Source organism: Micrasema longulum, unplaced genomic scaffold, assembly GCF_059751315.1.
Source record: "Micrasema longulum isolate JH-2025_06_02 unplaced genomic scaffold, ASM5975131v1 h1tg000809l, whole genome shotgun sequence".
NCBI classification, from domain to species: Eukaryota; Metazoa; Arthropoda; class Insecta; order Trichoptera; family Brachycentridae; genus Micrasema; species Micrasema longulum.
In genome coordinates, this window is record NW_028278001.1 from 300,609 (window position 1) to 325,473 (window position 24,865).

A 24,865-nucleotide genomic window follows, 5' to 3' on the forward strand; every position below is an offset into this window, starting at 1 on the left:
CCTTCTCAAAAATGTTTTCCCTCTCTGTTGCAACAAATTTAAATATGAACAACTCCCTAGGGAGAAAATCCAGCTAGTCTGCACGCATTTATACATACTCAAAACATTGTTGAAGTTTTATTTTACTCAAAAATGACTTCTTTTGCGAGATTTGTGTATTGAAAAGACGTATTAGCGCAGTTAAATAATGTTTCTTTAAAAGTAATTTCCTTGCATTATTTCGCGAACGGTAAAGTAGGCAGACGAATTGAGATTTACTTTGATCTCCCGTCGACCTCGAAATCATTCATTCTATCTTAATGTAAGTGCCGCGCGCCTACTTTAGTTCCACCGTCATATTATTTGCCGAGCATTTCTAGCGAAGCTTTTATCCTTACTTTAATGTTCGGAGAAAAAATAAACAAAAGATGGGAATATCCAGCATTAATCTTTTGAGTTTTCGACGTGGTAAACTGCGCCCGGGCGGGTAAAGAATACTGTAAATTTATTAAATAAATACTTTGTTCGGAGACCACATGAAATTTATTTTGAAGCACTTTCAGAAAGCGCAGATCTTTCCATCTGCAGGTGAACTTATAAACTAAGCATAAATATTGTTAATACTCGTATTTAAAGTATTGACTTTCTAGTCCAAATTTTTACTAAATGTTACTAAATATTTGTATAGAACCACTTACTGATTTTTCTATATATACCGGTTTCGAGACGTACCTACAACATAAAATATTTTCATTACCTAATCGGTGCATGTAAGGGTTGCTTATTAAAATGCATGTCATGTTAGCTTTATATATTTGTGCAACAACTATGGTGAAGGTATATAGTGGGTTTTGCATGTTGGGTTAATTGGTGTTCTGACGAAGAGACGGGTTCGTCTTAAAACCGGTAGATATAGAAAAGTCGGTAAGTGGTTATATACAAATACTTAATAAAATTTAGAAAAAATAATTTAACAAAAAAATATCATTTTTGAATCATTAACTTTGCCCCACTAGTTTGACTCTGTACATTGCAATAAAACAATAAACATTTGTACGGATTAGAATCCTCCCTTACTCTCCCGCCAAAACATGTTTTCAATACCTTTGTTCTGTTAAGTTTCATTGAAATATTTATTAAGAAGTTTGATTATAAAAATAAAAAAAATTGTTTATATCTACTTTCGAAACCTTTTTGAAAATATTTTAGTCAAGAAATGATATTTGTATTTTTTTTAAATATGGTAAATTTCAAAACCGTATTCTGAAAAAAAGCTTTTTATTTTAAAATTTTATTGATACACACTGAATGAATAATGTGCAACGAGTTAATAATGTGCACAAAATGCAGTGAATACGATGTAATGTCACCAATAAAACAAGGTAGGTAGGATAATACGCGAACGTTGGTTCAAAACGAACGTACAAATACATATTATATGCACCTACATAATATATAAATATGAATAACATATAAGTTTGATAGAAATTATTCGAATGATAAAAATCAGGTGTCACAAACAGTTATTCCTGGAAGAAATCATACGAAAAATTAACCTTTTGCATTATTCGTGTGCGACAGATACGCGGGATGTCCTCTAGCTGAAATAATAAGTTTATGGATTATGCTTTTATTAAAATATCGATGACTTTCTTATATGCTAAATCACAGTTCTATCTTTCAAACATTGTTCCTTCTTTTTACATGCACTTCAGGTGTATACAAATTTATTCCCATGTACAAAAATCTCATATACGTTTTACTACAAGTGTCGAGAGTAATACGTCTACTTTAACACTAACGAAATGAATGCAATTTTACTTAAAGTGCATCGTAAAATATTTGCAAGTGCACGTATGTTTTGTATATGCTATGAAGGATAGTATTCTGTGAGTACATTTTAAGGTGTTTATTTTTAGGTGTATATTTTAAGGTAAACGTGCTACATATTGTATGCTTTAGAAAATATGTATATTTATTTAACGACTATCCATTTTGTCGTATTTTGCAAAAGTAAAATAATTTTTGTGGTGTTATTTTGATGTTTATTTTCTCTATATTTTTTTAATATTTGAAGAAGTAATTTGTGGTTTTTCATTAAAATTAAATTAAACCACTTTTTTATAACCAATCCTATTGTCATTTTATTACCGACCGGTTTCGGAGCAGCAGTGATCAAATAATCCATAACAATCGAGATATAATAATTAAGAACTGAATATAAATCCTATTTTAAAAGTATTAAAAATATTTTTTATTTATTTATTTTCTGACTTATTCCTTGGGTTTGTGCGGATCACTTCAATATTTCGAATCCATTTAATTTATTTCTCAATTAAAGCTTTGATTTCTTTTATAAATATTTGTGAATGTATGAAATATTTCGACTTTAGGCAAAACATATAAAATTGAGAGGAAATTATGATTTTAGTTTTAAAACTCACTAAATAATTTGACGTTCGAACTATATTTTTCGGCAAAGAGCATTTGAATAATCGAGAAACTTGAGACGGATTTTTTTTATTTATACATCGTCATCAGCATCGTTCCCTTTCCGCACCGAATGGTGCATAGGGAACTGCATTGATACACCAATCGCATCTTATCTCGACCTTTTGTTTTGTTACATGAAAGTAAGATGATCAGTCTCACGCTTCAAGTACCAGCCCAGGAACTATGAAATATTCTGGTAAAAAAACATTATTTTAAATAAATATTTCATATTAACCATATCGGAAATCGAACGCATGGCAGGCAAACGCGCTGACTATTGCGCCGCGAGGCTGACATAAATTATGTAATATAGAAATACGCTATTGTCCTCTAAATGGATGTTTTGTAATAAAATATATTCATTTCATGTATCTTATCGCAATTATGTTTTTAAAATCAGCGTTTTTTTACAATTTAACTTGTCATATATGTATATTGATAATTGAGTGTTTACAAAAGCTGACAATTCATCTAAAACAAGACTATTATTTATGTTAATTCACCTAAAAAGAAACATATTCATACTAATATTAGCTTGAAGATCTATTGAGAGATCACGGTGTGATCTCTCAATAGATCTTCAAGTAATATTAGCTACTGAATATGTTTTTTTTAGGTGAATTAAACATAACTAATAGTCTTGTTCCATATACCGATGAATTGCTATAACTAAATTATTATTATGGGTAACCGAAGAGCGTGACGAAAACTCCATTTTGTCTGATCACCTAATCGGACTAATAGACTACTGCCGTTGTTTTACAGGACATAATTATGTAGTATTATACCAAGCTAGTCCGTACAAGCCGTGAGGTTTGAACTAATGGATAAATCCAATAAATTAATTCAACTTAGGACTTAAAACTAACTATTTGCTCCTTCTTACTTCTATGACATAAATATATCGTTGATTAAAGTTGGCTAAGCCACATACCCGAGAGCCGTAACCACGCTTGCCTACTTTACGAGGCATTAGATTCTCCCATCCTAGATGTAGGTATACGGTTCATGTCTGAAAATACACAAGTAAACATAGTTTTGCTACTATTCGTCTTTGCAAAATAGTCACGAGGAAGATGACAATATTCAATATAAGTGCTCCGTATAATTCAAAGCGGAAGAGTTAAATTAAAACATAAATTTAATACTTGGTGAAAGGTTTACTTAGATTTCCTCGAAGAAATATTCGAATAACCATCGGAAACAGTTAAGTTTAAAAAGGAAAACACAATAAATGCGTAATAGACGAGGTGTTCAACTTACAAAATAAAGTAACTTGATTGACAGTGGCTGTCCCAAAAGTCGAATTGCCCCTGATTCCAAAACGATCCAGTAAATGATAATATAAACAAACCAATCCACTGAAAACAATCAAACGCGCGTATTGGATGCTTCGCCAAATTAGCGGGATAACATTGTCTTTATCTGATATCTTCCGAAATTAATATCATTACTGTTAATGTGGATAGTTTTACATCACCGTTTAAAGAAAAACACACTTTAGGGGCGCTGTACATTTAACTAATCAAACCATAGAATTCAGAATAGTTCAGAAACCGCATACGCGCATCAAACAAAAGGCGACTGTAGTTTTACGTTTTTACCATTAGTTTCTTTGTAGACGTCGCTCAGGACGCAACTCCCGATTCGAATTAAACTATGCCGTAGTGTGTCGTTTTAAAGTGTAGAAATACTACTGGGATCAAAAAGCAACAGGATGGGATCACATTTCATGTATAAGTGCAAATGCGCGTGAAAGTACCAAATGCATTACTTTAAAAAATAATTGTTTTTCCATCTGTCAAATTGTCAAAGAAAATAGAATGGACATTTTTTTAGTGTTGCCAGAGTAGTCAAATTTTTTACGCTACTTTGCTCGTCTAATGAGAGAACTGACGAGAGTTGGAAGTGGGGCAAAATGGGTTTTTTGGACACAGTCCGATGTATTCAAATATGATTTCACCCTTCTTCTGGACTATTCTCAATTCTATGAATCAAACATTCGAAATACATACTAAACTGCAGTTATTTTCCGCTTTTTAATGGAAACAAACCAATCCGTGCATGTTGACACAAATTATAATGAATAAGAAAAACTTGCATTATAACATAAACAATTAGTAAAGTTAATGTAAACCTAATGAAGGTGACATTGTGTGTCAACAGCGGGAAACATCTTTGACGAAAAAATATTTCAGTCCAAACATTAACAAGACTTATGGCCTGCCATTGGCTGGTTTCAGTGATCATTTCACTCGCTGTATTAATTACCGTATTCCCTTTCATTTTACGTTCTTAAAAATGTTCTCCATCTCTGTAGTGATGTTTATGTTTTTTTTTATCACAACAGTCCAGAAGGCCTAATTACAGTGGCAAATTACGGCACGGTATGCTCAGGCTTGAGAAAAATCACATTATTTTTTTTGTTCTCACCGGGAATCGAACCCGGAACCTTCCGTGCGTGAGTCGAGTGTCTCAACTACTACATTACTAAGGCCGCCATATCTGTCAATATTGATCCAGTACTTTCTTTCTAAACTTTATTCTAAAATACATGTAAATATTTATTTTAAAAAACGAATAAATATGCGAATATTTTACCGAATTAAGGAAATCACCATTTTTATAAATTCAAACTGTGCATGCATGAAGTTACGTAACATAACATAATATTCAAGTTCACATAACACAAAAACAACTGGTCGAGAGGAACGGCAATATCATAACCATCCTCATTAAATAATTGGATTTAGAATTGTTTTAAATAATATAAACAACGTAATTCAACTCTTTCAAAGCGCAATTCATATAAAAGTGCACCATCCATCGTTAGGAATTTCCTGTTCTAGGAAAGGTAGTGTTCGTTTGGCGTGGTATAATATGTACATAATATATTATACTGGATTCGCGAATATCAGAGGTAAGTAATCACATTTTGTGTTCCGCGAAATGCCAAATTTAACAAGAAACTAAGGAATTATTTATCTGACAGGCAGATTTCGCTATTAGCGGCGATGCATTATTTATTTTGACAATTACTTTGTCTATTTGTTTATTGCAATAGGCACGTCTATTTGTACTCACAGAAACCTTCATAACTGACACTGTTCGATTATTTTCATTAAAATTCAATAAATTTAATAATTTATTGTATGCATAATTTTCCTTTATTACTAGCTGGAATTTTACTGTGTTTAACCGGCACGTTTTTTATTTTTAAATGCATATTTTTATGTTTAAACAAATTTATATTATAATTAGAATGAGAAGACAAATAACAAAGGAACAAAAATATGTAAAATTCCAATTTTTCAGGTTTAACGGAAAAACATAAATGAATTAATTCGTGCAATCATTGTAAATTGCCGAAATTCTGAAACAATATTATGTACATATGAATTATTACATAATCCTAATAAAATGTAATAAAATGGCACTCACCCTCATTTCAATATATTTCTTAGTCATTCCATCCCTAGAAAACATATTTCCCCGATACACGTGGCAAGATAAAAGTTTTTAGCTTACCAAAATAATTTAGATTACAAACAAATTAATAAATGCGATATTATTTTCAAATGTATAAATAATCAATGTTAACTTCATGCGGATCCCGTCACAATTTATAAAAAGTTCAGCCGGAAACTATTTAACCATTCAAATACAACATATCTATCATACCGATTGCTATTTCGACATTAAAATAACGCCTCTCCATCATTGAAAATCCAAGCAATGTTCAATGTGACGATTGAATTTTAGGGAATTAAATATGAAAATTTAGGCATTTAGGTTTGACCTGCCATTGTGACGTATTTTATACATTTCCCTTTCTGCTATGTCACAATATAAATATTTCTACGTTAACAAGTTTTTGCTTAGGAAATATTTACCAGCTAATGAGAGATACCTTACTGCAGCTTACGACGCGACGGTATAAGAGCCAAAATGGCGCGCCATAAAGTAAATTTTGCAAGTGATTCAATTAAATATTTTAAAAATAATCGTGCCTTTTTATTTTGAATCAATTCCAAATCGATATAGACAATACAGGTGTTATATAAAACTATTAGGGGTATGTAGGATAAATACCGAAATGAGATTTTAATGTTACCTATACGACGATTCATAAAATAAATCTAGTTTCGTGAGATAAAAAATCCTTGATTGTAAGAACGGCGGCATCGGGCGTCGTACCAGAGTATTTATTTTTATTGTATAACAGAAGTGCTTTTTACAATACAAAAAATAATGTTATAATCCGTTCTGTTTTACAAAAATAAAAAACAATTTTTAAACATAGAAATGCATAAAAAATAACAGGAATAATATATTTACATTTATTTAAAAATAAATTAAGACTCATTCTTTCTGGCTGCGATACGATCCCACTTGCTATTTAATTATGCTCACACTTACTCGAACCTAAATACTTAATACCACACAAATACCCACAAACACACCTCTACACTTACTCTCAAACAAATACACATAAACATATCCTTTTACCACAATTTAATATGTTTAATTTTTATTTAGAATCTTCGCTGGTCTGTCTTTAAACCTTTTTTTTTGTTGTTATTTTATCATTGTTGACCGTTTGTTTCTGTAAAATAAATACAGATATGTATGTCAGCAGTCAGAATACAAAAGATATAAAAAAGTAATTATATTATAAAAGTCAAGTGAATTAACAGGAGATCATTAGCATAAGTAAATTTTAGTAAATTTAAATTTCATTTGAATTTTTCAAATTATATAGCTTCATCGAAATTTAATAACCTCGATTCATAAACACATAGAAGAGATATTTTCAATCAGATCCTGCTTTACAAAATTGTAAATAATAAATTTGATTCCCTAGAACTAATTTATCTACTTGGTTACCATGTCCCCTCCAGACAAGACTAGACTGTCTGATATTTTCCATATTCGTAATATTAACTAACTAACCATCGGAAACATTCTTCCATCTCCCGTACATGTGAAGCATTTTACAAGAATTTTAACAGTCTTGCTATATTTCACACTCCATTTCATACGGACAAAAGAGAACTAATAGGCTTGTTTTAGAATAACAGAAAAAATACGCTTTGTCTCTTTTCTTGCTCTTAATCATTAAATCAAATGCAATTTTCCACTCCTACTTTCCTTCAATCATCCTTCACCACTCCGTGTCAGTATCCTTGTTTTCCTGCTCACCATCTCCTTGTTTTGTCCATATTTCATTTATTTTAATACATAGTATATTTATTATTTATATAGTTTAAACTGTAGTCGCTTTATTGTATGATTTAGTGAATACATATTATTGGATGGCAGGCCCTACTATGTATACATTTTTTATTGTTTTTATTTTTATTCATTTAACCTGTACATCTGATTGTATTCAAAATAAACAAAATTAAAATTAAATTGAAAATAACTTACTTTTACAAATGAATCGTTAATCGTTACTATAAAACATCGTAAAATATTTATAAAGAGATTATTTGAATTCACAGAGACTCGAGTTAAAAATGTCGATATGATAGATACAGTAGAATCTCGATTATCCGACCTAAACCGGCCGCGGCAAGGTCGGATAAGCGAAAAGGTCGGATAACACGGAAAATGATAAAAACGACATTGAAAATGTGTCTTGGGCAATTCACTCATTCACGTCCATTTATGTTGCGTCTGCGCAACCCGACACTTGTTGTAACAATGGAAGTAGGCTGGTGTTGTCCGGTTCGGTCTCCTTCTGTACATTTTCTCCGCCCGGAGATTCTTCATTTTTGGAGCAAAACTTTTCAAGATTTAGAAATGGTGTTTGCTCCAACACTCTCCCAGGATTGGGCCACGTAGTAAGCCACGTCTTTCAAATTAAGATGACGCAATTTGTTCACCATGTCTTTTTCCTGGTCTATAACGTCGATTCAGTCAAGAAGAAAACTGGTTTGTTCGATAATTCCTCTTCATTGTCTCTAAGGTCCCTTAATCCATAGGTTGACAAAAGAAAGTCACATTTTGAAGCAAAAACATGGACTTTATTTCCTTATCTTTAACTTTTTCCTTGTCAGAATAGCACGTAGCATTGTCAAGAAGCAATATTGCTTTCCGTGGCAAGTTTTTGGATTTCAAAAACTGTTCCGGTAGGTCGGATAACTCGGAAGGTTTGATAACCGAAGGTCGGATAACCGAGACTCTACCGTACATTCATAATGAAGTAAACGTCAAAATCTACGTTTAATTCATGGGTGTCTGTTCGTGCGACGCAGCCTAAAATTCTCAGAAATCTGGTTTACCTATTTATAGCTCGTCAGGTATAGTGACCTTTTAACCGCCTTTTAACACGTGTAAATGTTCCTTTTTATATTTCTGTCGCTGTTGATATTGTAATGAAAGGCGTTGCTTCTCTGTAGATAATTATTTTTGAAAGATTGAAGTTAGCTTTGGAGGGCTCTGGTACTGCAGGGATCTCTGATCACGACTGTTGTTTCGAGAGCGAGACAAGCGAGGCATTATCAGCAAAATTACTATCAGTTAGAGAGATCCCTATTTTTCACTTTCTTATACACCCTCTGTGGGTGGGTATACTGTATATATATATACTGCCAGTGACTGCATATGCATTAGAGATCATGGTCCTTACAAAAAAAAATGCAGAAAAGCTCAAATGCACACAGCGATCCAAATAAGGGACAAAATAAGAAATGAAGAAATTAGGAACAGAACCAGAATAACGGATATCATGGATCACGTAGAAGGACTAAAATGTGACAATGGGCACAACATGTTATGAGACGAGATTCCACAAGGTAAACCCCTAAAATTCTAAGATGGAGACCTTAGGAGAATAAGCTAGGCGTCGGAAGACCTAAAAAAGATGGCCCGACGACATAACTGCTGTAGGGGGTAAAAATTGGCTGCAAGTAGCGACCGACAGACAAAAATAGAAGGATATGGAAGAGGCCTTTATAAAGCAGTGGAGGACAAAAGACTGAAGGAGAAAAAGTGGGTGGATGGGTAGCTCCACATATAAATCAAAATATCCATCTAACGCGTGCAGCTGCCCACAGAGAAACACCAAACCTAAACTGCATATTTATATAAATGTATCGACATTTGTACGAATGTTTCTGTACATATCTGAATTTATCCAAAACTCCGTTTAATTTTTCAAAGGCTCGTAAAATACAAGTAGTTTCTACGAAAGCCTCTTGCGAGGCAGCGCAGAGGAATAAAATATCGCGTGTAATATTTCGCGATACATCCGAAATACGTTGTACTCCCCGGGGTCGGGCGTTCGGGCGGTGCAGTTGCACTGGGGAGGGTATGCATTCGGCATTCGGCATTCAGCCCATACTACGTATAGACGCCTGCACCTACACGCTACTGCAAGACATCTTCTATTTCTCTCCGTTCCTCTTTGAGAAGCTTATTTAGTTCGTACAAACCAAATAACCCTCTCATATTCAACTGTTCGGGTGAAGCACAACGATATCACTTTACTCGCGAGGGGGAACCGAGTTATTGCATTTTAATTCATATTATCGTGTACATATTGTTATGTTAGGAAAAAATATAAAATTTCTTCTTGCATTCAGTAAAATTAATCATCATTATCATCATTTCTTTTCCGCACCTAATGATGCATAGGGCGCTGCATAAGTTTACCAATCTCAGCTTATCTTGATCATGTTTATTACAGGAAAGTAAAATGACCAGTCTCAAGCTTCAGATACCAGTCTAGGGACTATGAAATATTTTTTTATGTAAAAACCTCGTTTTTAAATAAATATTTCATATCAACATCTAAAATGACGCGTCCAAATTTCAGGCCGCTACGACTCGCCATTTCAGAAATGTGGCGGACAAACAAACAAACTCAACACGGGACTTTGGTTCAATGGAGTTGGAATTTATGTCTCATTTATATAAAATAAATATATTGTGATTAAAAATAATAAAAAAATAAACACAAACATGTATTTTTAGTTTTATAAAATAAATATAGGCGAATTATAGAAGAATACATTGGAATACCTCTGCAATGATAAATACACAGGTACATATTTAAAAGTAATTACAATGCAAATTAATATCCATTTGGCAATTCTTGACCTGAGTACAGCCCATTGTTTTGCTGCGAACTGTAGCTAACATAATACCCAATAGTCATATAATGGTTTCTTTATGTTTGGGCTCCTCTCTAGGTTACGCATTATTACTCTGAGATTAATACTAATTTAAAAAATACTAAATAAATTCAAAATAAATTTTAAAAAACTTTTTGAAAACAACATTATATTTGAATTCGTATTACTGTATTATTATTTTCTGTTTTTCTTTTTACTTCATATACTTTTGTTTTTCATATGTACCTATATTCGAAATTATATAATTTCAGATTACTAAAAATCAATAACAGTGTAAGTCACTCTCCAAACGCAAGAGCTAGTCTCTTTTTCGGAAAGTTACAGTTATAGCCTTAACTAAATATATTAAAGAAGATTATAATAATAATAAAAAAAACGTACATAAGATAATCAAATAAAAAAGTGTATTTGCCCCAGAGAAATAAATCGCCATCCGATTATAGAGCTGCCCATATGGACAAAAACCATTCTATAATTATCACGAAGTAAGCTACGGTTTACAGCAATACAACGGGCTGTAGGTAGTCAGGTCGAGAAGTGGAAGTGCAAACCGAAACTGTCCGTTACATTTTGTTGTTCAACCAAAAAGCAAACCAAAAATTGGGAACGCTTTTGTCCTGGGCAATAAAACAAAAGGCCGTCTTTATAAGCGTGTAGCGAATTATTGCTCTGAAATATTTACAATGCTTTTATTTTCATTTCCTTTTTTGAAAATTCGAACATACCTTTTTTAATTTTGCGATCGGGTAAGGATTGAACTCCGGATCTTCAATTTTCCGGTCGAACCTTCGTAACATTACCACGAGTCACATTTGTATTTCCGATTAACGATTTTTGTATATATTTTTAAAAGTAATAAATAAAAGATGGATATTTATTCGCTTTGAACAAAAAACCTACAGATTATCCGTTTCATGTCTTCGTAACCTGCTAGGAAAAATCCGAGTTACGAGTAACCATTATTTTGTTCGCATTACGCGGTACGCTTTAGCATTCGTTAAACACTTAAATTATAACTTAAGTAACAATGTTCAGCAATATAGATTAGACTGAGTTATTATTATTATTACTCCGCGTAGTGATGCTGGGTTTTGATTTTTGCACGATGAACGGCGGGTTATGAACGGGTTTAATCTAAAAGCACTCCGCTGTACAGTGGATCCTCTTGACACCGCCAAATATAACAGATGGTGTATGGTATTGATATATCAGCCGACAACCATCAACCCATCTCGCGTTTACTGCGCTTCGGAAGGATCTGGAATATTCGCGGAGTGTAAAGTGTCCATTGATTGGTTTCGTAGCGCGTGTTATACCACGTAGCGCAATAAACCGACGACTGGCGTGGCTTCCCGCAGGGGAATGTGTGGGGACAGAACAAACAACCCAGGAAGGACGACTTCGTTTTACTATTCCTTGTTGACACAATACACGTATCTTTAGATATTATTCACGTACACAATAAATGTACTTATTAGTATCTTGAATTACTTCCTAGTTAATTAGATTTATTTATTTTTTTGTTTAAAACCCAAGACGTGAACTACAAATTTATCTAAATATCACATTTGTTTTTTTTTGTTTGAAGCACTAACTTTTTGGTAATTCATTAAATAGTCCATGTTTCTTATATTTAGTAAACATTGAAAAAATAAAATAAGATGTAATTAATTTTTTTTTTAAAGAAAAAGGGCACCTTTGCGTTCTTATTAGTAACCCAAATATTTCGATTTTCGGGGCCATTTTCAACGAGTCATATTTTTTTTAGTTTAAGTTTATTATTGTGCACACAGTGCTATATCAGTATAATTACATTGTTATTACAAAAAACATAAACCTAACACAGCACCAATTGCGTACACAGCACAATATATTATACAATTTCCGACAGGACAACAAATTGTGACAAGAATGTGTTTAACGCATGACTCAACTTGTGTGAAATATAGCGTTTTTTTTTTTTTTTTTTTTTAAATAGGCTAAATATTGATAATTGAGGCTAATTTTTTTAATCGAGGCTAAATATAGTTAAAAAAGGCTAAATTTTATTATTGTAAATAAGACTCAGCTTCCGTTTGTAGCGGAAAGCTGGGTCGTTAAAAATATCAAGATAGCACATCTTCTCAAATTTGGCAAAATGGCTAATCGCTCTTCCTAATAGAGAATTCTGAGCTGCTCTGGTGTTGAATTTGTCGTTGCTCAGTAACGTAGTATGTCCAGTTCGACGAAGGAGAATATTAAAATTGATTTCCGCCAGCAAATCGGCATAGTCGATCCAATAATTAAGTAAATTATATATAAACTATTGATTCGCAATCATGCGCCTTTTGTGAAGGCAAGGTAAGTTTAGATTGTTGAAATAACTCACAATCAAAAAATGAAAATCAAGTAGGGGTAGAGTGGGGTTCGAACCTCTGATCCGCGAGTCCGCAACACTAGCCACGGGACTACAACCCGGTTTATTTATTTTATTAAACATATATCGTTTACGTAGTCTGCTATGTTTTAGATTTAGTGTATCTTTTTCCTCAAAAAAAAGAAATAAAAAGTGAAAAATAATTGAAAAGTTTTGTGGTATGATATTATTTTTGTCTTGAAACCTTCTTTTATTTATAAAATCTCCAACTAGTTAATGTGGTAAACACGTTAAGCCATCATTTATGAGAACCGTAATTATTTTTTTGGGTGTATCAATGAAAAATATATAACAAGTGTTTTATAAAGTTACCCTACGTTGTTACGCTTAAGATGTTTTGTGCATTATGCGTAATTTACAAACAGGATGGTCCAGCGGTTTCTACATGAATTTCAGTCCTTTTACATATGTTCATAATATGTAGATATATGTAAATAATGAAAAGAAATAGTCATACGTTATTAACATTGTTTTATATCCCTAACAATCTTGTTTTTTTAATGACATTTATTAACATAAAGGTATAAAACTATTTGCAAAAGTATTTCTGACAACTCAGTAACTTGTGTGATTTCCCGTGGGATGTTGTGAGAGAATGGGATCCATTTTGCGTTGTTTCCATGCGTGTCGCACTTACCTAAAACATTGTCATGACAATCGAGAGCTAAAAATCACTCTATAACCAACATTCAACGTCGATCCGATCTACATGGACGGGATATACCTAATGCGCATTGAAAATCGAACTACAAATATTGATAGAGAGATAAATAAAATAACTTTGTTTTATGGACCACTTTATTTATTGACCCAACCGACTAGTATCGGCAACGACACTTTGCCCTCTTTAGGGTTTATTAATAACTTATTAAATAAAGTTATTAAATAATCCAGAAGAGGGCTTTTACTTTAGGGTGCCAGTCCAGGAACTGTGAAATATTGCAGTAAAATATAAGATTTTTAAGACAGGCGCCGTGGCGCCGTTGGTTAGACGTCCAACTGTGAAACTGGCGTCGCGGGTTCAATTCTCACCAGTTGTAAAAAAAATCAAGATTTTTTTTCTCAATAGGTAAATATCACATACTACGGATACCATTAAAAATATATTAAATGGATTTAGAATAAATAATTGTAGTTACAAAATCAATATGAATATTGTGAAGAAATGTTTTCATAGATAAATGCAAAAAATAAATTTAATAAAAATGCGTTGCTAGAAAAACTCAACATTTTTGGCCTTGAAAGTTGTTACGTCAAGATTTGGGACAATGTTTTAAACAAATTTGAATGGGCAGGGACAAACAAACATGTGATACGTATCAGTGGCCTAGCCAATGGAATGACCGCTTGTGCGGGAATCCAAAATTACCATTTTTAAAATATTTTTTATGCTACTGATAATTAGCTAAAAAAAAATTTCGTACGGGAAAGTATTTCATGGACCTTTATTCCTTTAAAAGTGTTTTTAAAAAGGGGTGATATTTCCCTATTTTCTTCCATATCCTATCTTTCCCACCGGCTGACAAAGAAAAAAAACTAATCGGGCCATTTCTTTAAAAAAATATATTTTAATTAGATGTTTTTTTTTGGTAATTTGGATAACTCGTGACCTCAATTTTCAAAACAAAAATTATCCACTTAGAAAAATACACGTAAAATCTCATTGATATTTCGTTTTTGTGCACCAATTTTTTTAGTTTGTTTGAATGTTTGTGGCAAAGACTTAATTTCACTACCTATGAAGTTACTAAGAATAATTAAAAGTTTCAGCTCTTTAACTTTACAGAAGTCAACGAATGGAAGAATCGAAGAATAATATGGGTGTTCAAAGGATGGACAATATAGTGAATGTTATACAGTGTGTAAAGAGGCCACTTAAATCAGCCAATGAGAGATCATAGGACCTGTAAATGCCTAGATTTCAACATTTTATACTCTTAAATATTCTTCACCTCTTTTGTGATATGTTAATTTTTATTTAATTGTATTTAACGTTTTTTTAGTATTTTTTAGATAAGTATTAAGTTAGGCGTTACATCAATTTATTCATCAACACAATGTTAAGGGTGAGTTCGCGTGAGTATTGAAAAACAACTTTTTGATTTCTCTATTATGTCGAACAGTTTAGTTATTTTTCTCAGTTGGGTCAAAATATCTTCACTAATGCTTGTTCTATAATAAAGTGTGTTGCTCTGAATTGCGCAGTATTTTGGGCTAGCATTCAACAAAAGGTTTAATTGCATTGCAAAGTTTAACTCACCATACCTGGGTAATTTCAAGTTAGAACATCAGTACACCTTAATGTAACGTTTGAGTATCTACACTGTAATATTATACAACCTTCACTTTTTTAGTCAAGCAATACTATTTACATTTTCTTTGTGACGAGGTCCACATATAATATGGTAATATAATCCATATTTAAATTTTGTGTACTTTTGAAAAATCTTTTTTTTATCAAGCTGCAGTTTTTTGCCCTTGAAAAATGTCACGATTTTCTTTTGACTTTAAAAAGATAATTTATATCTTTGAAACGTTACACAGGTATTTCTAAAAAAACGGTATTATCGTACATTTTTTAGCAATAAAGAATCTCACAAAAATCTTTATGATATTATGAACTTGTCGACGTATATCGCTTAGTTATTTAATTGTTGTGCTTCGTTCGTTTATTTGTAAACATCATCATCATCGTCACCATTCTCGATTCAGCCCCCGGTGGTGCATAGGGCACTGCATTTTTTTTACAAATGCAGTAAGTTTCAATCATCATCTGTTATACGAAGATGAGGTGATAAATTTTACGCTTCAGGTACGTACGAAATATCTCTGTTTAAACAACCCTCAAAATAAATATTTTACATTCACCCTGCCTGGAATCGAACCCAGTTCATAACGGCGGTTCTATATAACGCAGTACGGATTTATTGCTGTAAATAAGGGTTGACTGTTTTAAGGCAAACCTTTTTATATGGTGCATATGTATGCAGTGAAAAATAACAATTAAACATCACCACCTACTACTATATTTCTCATAGAAGTTTGATCATCAACATTATTATTTATCAATATGTTTAAGTAATTTTTCTGACTTTTCTCTACTCTAACCCGGTAACCATATATTTTGGGTCCCGAAAATCTGGGATTTCTTTGCCCGAATTCAGTGTTTGCAGTCGATCCCACGATCCGTCCTCGAATTTGACTACTGGTAGTGTGGGAGTATTACTTTTGGCATTTAGCAGATTCGCCCATAATAATTTTATAAATTAGTATACAATGAGGAATTTCCGTGATTTTTTTCAAATTGTTAATAGACTATTAATATATGCCAAAAAAAATTACATGTCGTATTACCAGCGCTAATTTTTTTTCTAAATTACATATTTCTGGATTAACTTCGCGTGTGACGTCAGAGGTTCTCTTCCGCTTATTCTCGATCAGTTTTGCCCATTGATCCTTTAACGGCATGTAAACCGGAAATCTTTCATAACTCTCTCATTGGTTGATTCATATGTGACGTCGTTCAACGTATTAAGTTTTTTTCAAAATGTTTTTTATTGTTGATTTTGTTAATTTTCAGGAAACTTTGCCGTACAATTTAACGCTATAATTGTTTCCAAGAAAACATTTGTTGTATCTAAATTCCCCCAGGGTTGAAGTTCCTCATTGCTTTAGACCTGAAAAGGCCTCCTCTTTATCCATACTTATCCAACCGTAAATCCTATAAATCTTTCTAACTTTGACCACTTTAGACTTTCGGTCAGGAAACAATATAATTCTGACTGACAAAATGTTTGAATTACTTCAAATCTTTGTAGAAAAATGTTCGATTTAAATGTCAACAAGATAAACTGATAGGCAAGTATCTCAACAGGGGCGGAGATCGTTTGAAAAGACTAGGTATTGAATTTTAATATCTTATCATAATCATACTTTGTGCCATTTGAAGGTTTTGTATATCTGTACCTTGGTAACTGAATAACATGTTTTGTTGATTCAGTTTGTTAAAAAATATCATCCATAAAATTACGAAGCCAGTATTAATGCAGTACAAACAAAACACGATTTGGCATATTATTTTAATATACAATGTGTTTCTTCGGTAACTCGTGAATATTCTACAGCTATAAATAAATAAAAATACGGTTTGAATGTACAAGATAATACATTTAAGATACTGCATACATTAATTTGGAATTCACTTCTGTCTTGTAGTAGAGTTAAATAATTTTGACCAATTTTTCATCACAAACCACCTTTTTACGATTGTACCTAAAAATTATAAAATATTATAATATGCCAAAATAAATAGTGTACTTACATCGCCAATTCTTAAACATCGTATTTTTATAGATTTATATAAAAGTGTATTCTTCTTCCGTTATTATATTGGCAATTATTTGCATAGGGCACTACACAAATGCAACGAATCTTTTTTTTTTTATTATACGACTATTTATTTATTTATTCATATTTTACTCTTACAAACTATAAACAATAATAAAAATAATGTGACCTCACTGGGGTTACCCGTGCCGAGGACACTTAACAATATACTTTTTTGAAATTTTTTTACATTTGAGAATAAATAAGAAGATAGAGATAATTAACAAAATATTCAGACTGTTTTAAAAAGTAGGTATATATTATGTACATTTATATTATTTATATTACAAAACGCACAATAAAAATAACAAAAACCTAACATAAGCTATACACTTGTGGAGCAGTTGATTCAATATTGGTTTGGGCGAATGAGACAATCCATTTTACTTCTACCTAACTCCACTATCCATTTTTTTATAGCCTTTTAAATATTTTCTCGTTACTAATTGTTTTAATAGTTAGTGGAAGTAGGTTATAGATTTTAATTGAATAATACTCGAAATCCTTTTGTCTAAAAGTGGTATTAGTTTGTATTTGTTTAAATTGTCTTTGTGTTGGGGATCTAGTGATTATATTATTTGTATTTGGTGTTTGCATTGCGAGTAATATATTACCTGTTTTTCAGCTCTGATTTGTCAGAATGACACAATCCATTTTACTTATTTTTTCTTCACTAATTGTTTTTACGAAAAGTGGAAGTAGTTTATAGATTTTTATTGCGTAATTCTCAAAGTACCTTTGAAGGAAAGTTGTATAAGTTTATGTTTATTTAAGTTCTTTTTGTGTCAAGGATCTGGTGATTATATTATTGGCATTTGGTGTATTCTTGAGTTTATGCGTGTTTTTTTTTTTTAAATCTAATTTGAAAACATATTATTCATAGTTTTACCGAGGAGTTTTTGTAAAAAACTTATTTAGAGACATGCAAACAACAATATTTATTTACAGAAGTTTTGATATTATAGACTATATTATTATTTACAAAAACAGAATAGAAACTTTGATACACTACAAATTAAAAGGGTGTAAAAAAGTTTTAAAAAATCACAAAATAAATATAATACAAGGTAGGAAATGAATTCAAACTGATATATACATAATACAATATATAAAAAAAAATAAGTAAAATAAAAATTAAAAAGTTTAAAAATTACATGTCTGTGTATTTACAAGCTGAACGAGTAGGAGAGTACAAAATTACAAGTACAAAAAAGTTTTTAAAATTATCAAAATATATGTACCCAATACCGGTTAAAAAAGTTTAGAAAGCGTATTGAAATTATATATACATAATACAATATAATGATACATCCAAGAATAATCAGATACATTATAAATATTATGTTGTATTTCTCAAGATAGCTATAGCAACGTCAGAAAAAGTTCATTCTATTCGGGTTCACCCAAAAATCTTTGTGTGTAATCAATACATAAAAACTGTGATCGTAAAAATCTTCGCACATACTTGACTTTTACTTTGTTTAACACAACTTAGTTGGTATCCGTTATTTTTTTTGTTGCCTGTGCGTCGTGTCCTGTGATTCCTTAATGCCGGGAACAGTAATACGAGGTAGGGTAGAGACGTACAGAGGTGTACGTCAACCTTTCTCCCGTCGGGATAATGTGACGGCGAACATCAGAATGGATACTCGGCAGAAAGGATCGGCGCTCACACTTCTATGAATAGTTTAGCATTCCGATATTATGCTAACAGCGTACCTTACTTAATGGGCACTTCTCCTTCTGCTCCTCCACTCCGTATATACCCTTATTCCATATTACCGTAGAGGAGAAAAAGTAGTGTCAAATTTAACCATTTCCCTATACAACTTGCTACATTTATCCATGAAACATTGATTCAGATTGCGGGACTAGTTTTTCGTCTGTCTGTCTTCAGAAAGTCTATGTTCTGGGACGTCATCAATGCCAAATTAGTTTTTTTTATTTTTTTTATTTATTAATAACAAATTAAAATACAATATTACAACTAATTTTTTTTTTTTACAATAATCAAATACATATATTTACATTAACGTTTCCCATTACGTAAAAGAAATAAACAATTCTTGTGAACATAATGGGGAGTGACGTCTTACAATAGATTATTTTATTTTAATCAATAATATTTTTAAAATAACATATATAAATGACAAAGCAGATATTAACGATTTTTTCAATCAGTGTTACATAAAGATAAAGTTCTCATATGTTTATGCCTCTTGTTCATGTCACCTTTCATAGTAGTAGCTGCTCGATTGTGGAATAATCTACCCACTAATTTCAGAGACATGCCTTCTTTATTTACATTTAAATCAAGATTATTTAATTATCTAAATATTTTAATTTTCCCTTTCTCCTCCTTCTTTCCGTCCCATTTCTTTTTCCACTCATTATAGTATAGTGTAGAATTTTGTTTCTGTACAAAAATATGCGTGCATATATATATAAACATACAAATGTTAAATTTTATAATATTTTTTTAATTTCTATATTAAAATACATATTTTTTTTTCTCAAACTGAACAGTTTGGGTAGGTAGGAAGAAATTGCCTTTAAGCAATATGCCCGCCCTTATATGTTTATAAAATGTATATCCATATAAAGTGTTTATTTATTTATTTATTTATTTATTTATTTACGGACAAAGTCCATTATAAACATTACAATTAAAAGAAATTTTTACAAAGGAATAAAAAAATATAAGGAACAGAAATAAGCAGCAAAGACAGATGATAGATTTTTTAGATTAAGTAAAAAGCATAGGCTAACTATACAGATTCTTTAGCTGATTTGTAAAGAAAGACATCCTTACACCATAATAATCAAGATCTTGATGATCGTTCACCCGCCTGATCATTCTGGGCAAAGGCGACTGTGCACCATAATTGGTCCTGTAGTGACCGAGGAAAAGCATTTCATTATTTCTTAGTCTACGGGTGGGAACGTTAAAAAGAATCTTTTGCAAAATTTCAGGGGCATCAATGAGACAGTTCATAATTTTATACATGCAGATTATATCTGCAATGCATCTGCGTTTTTCAAGACTTGATATGCTTAAAAACCTCTCCATATCAGAATATGAATAGTCTCCTCTTTCCAATCCCATCTTCCATGCAATTTTTCTTATAAAACGATGTTGAACTGATTCAAGGCGCTTGATATGAACAGCATAATGAGGGGACCAGATTACAGATGCATATTCAAGAATAGGGCGAACTAAAGAGCAATAAAGTGTTTTAAGTGTAAGCATACTTTGGAAATCAGACGTAGTTCTATTAATAAAGCCTAAAATTTTTAAGGATCTGTTTACTATATTATCAAAGTGTTCCAGAAAAGTTAGTTTATTATCTAGGATCACTCCAAGATCTCTTATAGAGGTGACAATCGAAAGAACTTGGCCATTAAGTTTATAATCAAAAATAAAAGGATGTTTACATTTATGGTATGAAATAATTTTGCATTTATCGATGTTAAGTTCCATGTTATTAGTTTTGCACCAAGTATGAAATGCATTTATGTCTTCTTGGAGTCTGACACAGTCATCAATATTTTTAATTAGCTTAAGTATCTTGTTATCGTCAGCAAAAAGCCAGAATTTTGTAAAAGAAAAAACATTAGCAGCATCATTAACAAACAGATTAAATAGAAGAGGGGCCAAGTGGGCACCCTGTGGTACACCAGAAGTTACTAGGAAGCTATTTGATATGAAGTTATTGATTTTTACACTTTGTTTTCTATGTGAGAGGTAGGATTTTAAAAACGATAAAAAGGGATCTCTAATGCCTACAGCACGAAGTTTAGCACATAAAATGTTGTGATCAACTTTGTCAAAGGCCTTGGAGAAGTCTGTATACAGTACATCAGCTTGAAGATTATTCTCGAACGCTGTAAAAATAGTATCAGTAAAAGAAAGCAAATTGGTCGTCGTTGATTTGGCTGTCCTAAATCCATGCTGCTTCTCAATCAGCACATTTTTAAATATAGGTGTTATTTTTTTTGTAATAATTGATTCGAATAGTTTAGGTACAGGAGATATCATTGAAATGGGTCTATAGTTAGTTACGTTAGATTTATCACCAGATTTGAATATCGGTCTTATTATAGAAATTTTCCAAATATCAGGAAATACACTCGTTGTTAAAGACATATTAAACAGTAAAGACAGAGGCTTGGCAAGACTAGATTTACAATTTGATAGTAGTATTTCAGGAATACCATCTGGACCAATACATTTACCATTACTAAGTTTACTTAGAGCGATTCTGACATCCTCAGCTGACACTTCACAATTATTCAGGTCTACAGTATTAGTATAGCTAAATAAGGAATTAACATTGGAAGAATTATTAACATATACTGAAGAAAAATGCGTTGCAAAAAGATTAGCTATGTCGGTACCATTAGATGCGTGTTTATCTTTAAGAAACATACTTATTGGCAGATCGTTATTGAAACGCTTATTAGAAACAAAACTCCAAAACTTTTAGTAAATAAATATAGTCGTTGCGCCGCCAATACATGTTAAGTGACATTTTGAATTTTTTTATGGAGATAATTTAAACAATGTATCTTTTAATGATGAATGTTATTTTTAAATACATTTTTAATGGTGATAAAAAGAAAAAATATGTCATTTTATTTTGACGAAATACTCGTATTTAACTATTTTTTGCTGAAACAAAATTGTGTTATCTCAATAAGAAGTTAAAAATACTTTTGGAAAAAAACGGCGCAACGACAATATTTATGGACATGGACATATTTATTATTTTTTTTTTCTTTTATTACTAATTTATTTACCTCATGAATCGTCCTTTAAATATGCGAAAATTGCATGACATGAAAAATGCAAAAATCAAATATCACTGTAAAAAATACTTTAGATTTTGACACTTTAATAAATAGAAATAAATAAAGGTTTCAGCTTTTTAACTTCCCAAACATCAACAGATGAAAGAATTGAAGGAATATATATGTTCAAATATGGGCAGAAAGGTGAATGTTACACAGTGTGTAAAGTGGCCACTTAAACCAGCCATTGACAGGTTATAAGCCCTGTAGATGCCTAGACTTCGGTAATAACCTTCTCTTAAGTGTTCTTCATCTCTCTTGTTATATGTTAATAGAAAACGATTCAAATGTAGGTACATGTAGCATTTATTACTTTATTTAATAAAAAAAGATTCAATTAATGAATATTTAGTCCTCGTTCAAAATAGAAGCACGTTCAAAAGAAAGTCAGAACCAAAATAGAAATGGAGCATGATTTCCAAAAAAATACTAACATTAATAATATCTCAGGTGCATTCCTAATGGCGAATCCAAGAAGAGATAATATTGTGTAGGTAGGAACACTATGATGACAGTGTATGCTGGATGAACAGTACAATGGTAACCAATAATGGCGTCTCTTCGGAGTCACACATGTCCGCATGTATTTTGCATTTGATCCCGAACTAATTTCTGTTGCATAATTTTGCATAATGAATCCTCTGGTTCACGGATACAGGGCGCAAAACTCATTAGAAGATGGAAGGTGTAATATATATTCTACCTGTATAATATGCACATATACAACAGACTTACCAATCTGACCAATAAAATATGTACTAGAAGCCAAAACGCCACAGAATTTTAATATTTCGGCCATTTGCCTTATTGAGGAGGGCACTGTTGTCTTAAAAAAAATCTTTCACCAATTTTTCTTTATTCATTGATTCTCTAATCCATTTCAAGTGCTGTCTAGAGCAGCGTTTCCAAACTGCACCGGTCCGCGGGCCTGAACCGGTCCTTTGAGGTTTTCTGCCGGTCTGCCGAAATACTCGTCGCCCATTTTAAAATTTCTGAACTAAAATATGCATTTTTCATTTGTTATTTCTACACCTATTATAATTTAAGATTTTTCTTATTTATTCATTCAAAATTAATCTCGTTTAAATATTAATTAACTTATTAAGACTTTTTAGGCTGTGCCCGTGTCAAGCCATAATAATTAACAATAAAGAATACATAGCTAAATTAATTTCATTAAATTATAATGCCATCTGATGCAATAGAATATCAATCCAGAAAAACTAAGTATAAATAATAAATGATGAAATTCCAAAGAAGAAAATTTATAAAAAATAATCAGATATATATATATATTAATAATATACAAGTTTAGATTCATAAAAAATAATAGTAACATTGAAATCAATATAAAAATATAATTGAAATGATAATTTATTGTGATATGGTTTCTAGAAACTCACTCTTTACTGTAGTAAGAAATGAGAGTAATATAAAATATTTTTAAAAATAAGGGGGAATAAATAATATTAAAAACCAATAAAAAAAACACTACATTAATTAAAGTTTTTATACCTGCGTTACCGGTCTGCAAATTTTTTCTCCTATTTTCACCGGTTTTCAGGTCTAAAAAAGTTGAGAAACGCTGGTCTAGAGCTCTGTATTAGCATACCGACAATTGTAAATCGTAAACATTTTGTAGATTCCTTAAAGCATGATTATCATAAAATATTATTGTAAATCACTAACCACTCCATCGATGTGGATAAAAAATTTCAATTGATCAAAATAATCAACATTTCCAAATGTTTTTAAAACATAAGTTATTTCCCGCAGTATTTTTTTTGTAATTTACATAAATTTATCAACAAGCTTTTTCGCTACAAATCAAATAATTATTGATAACAATCATTAAATTTTTAATAAATTATAACCGCAGTGCAACTTAAAAATCATCTAAATTTGTGGATGTATGTAGCTGTGTTCTTTTACAATATCTAGTTTTCGAAATATTGGTAAAGCGATCAAATAACGCGCGGGAATTTCAATTCACGCTTAAATTATTTCTGTCAAAATTTGCATCGTTTTGCAATTTCAGAAAAGAAAGTGTAAATATGCATCCTGCTATAGTGATACAGTGTTGGGCCACTGTGTGTCAGATTTAAGAATTGATTTGTAATTGAATAAATGATAAATATTTATTAAAATATTATCAATTCCGCCAATACCTCGCATGGATCTAAATGAAACAAAATGTTAAATAAACTGGTTCGGTAAAAAATGATTTTGTGGAAAGAATATTTAATATGATGATTCAAAAAAACGTCCCACTGAAAACACTATAAAATTTTTGTGTATAAAAGAGAAAATTAAAAATTTATAAAGAACAAAAAATATAAGAATATGAGATGAATAAGTCACTCAGATACCAAAATAATATTAAAATCTCTAATTTCCACACAAGTCATGGTCAAAATAGCTTTGTCTTCAAAGGTGTCAAAAATTACAATAATTTCCTCAATGAACTAAAAACTATAAAAACTAATTGGTGACGCGAGAGAGAGGTGCAAAAGTTAATTCCTCGATAGCTTCGAGAGCGAATGAACTGATCCAAGATGGTCCAACAAGGTCAGCCAACACACACGTTATTAAGGACGTT

At 31.5% G+C, this 24,865-nt stretch overlaps 1 protein-coding gene and 1 long non-coding RNA gene across 3 annotated transcripts in view; one reads left to right on the forward strand and one right to left on the reverse strand.

The window, feature by feature from the left end:
- Ih (hyperpolarization activated cyclic nucleotide gated potassium channel Ih) overlaps positions 1-24,865 on the forward strand; it is a 257,200-nt gene that overhangs the window by 153,494 nt on the left and 78,841 nt on the right. The window lies entirely within an intron of this gene.
- Positions 17,176-23,798, reverse strand: LOC148278915 (uncharacterized). The gene is made up of 3 exons (XR_015823027.1): positions 23,782-23,798; positions 23,002-23,263; positions 17,176-17,301 (listed from the first exon to the last, which is right to left on the reverse strand). It is a non-coding gene; the product is annotated as an uncharacterized LOC148278915 (long non-coding RNA).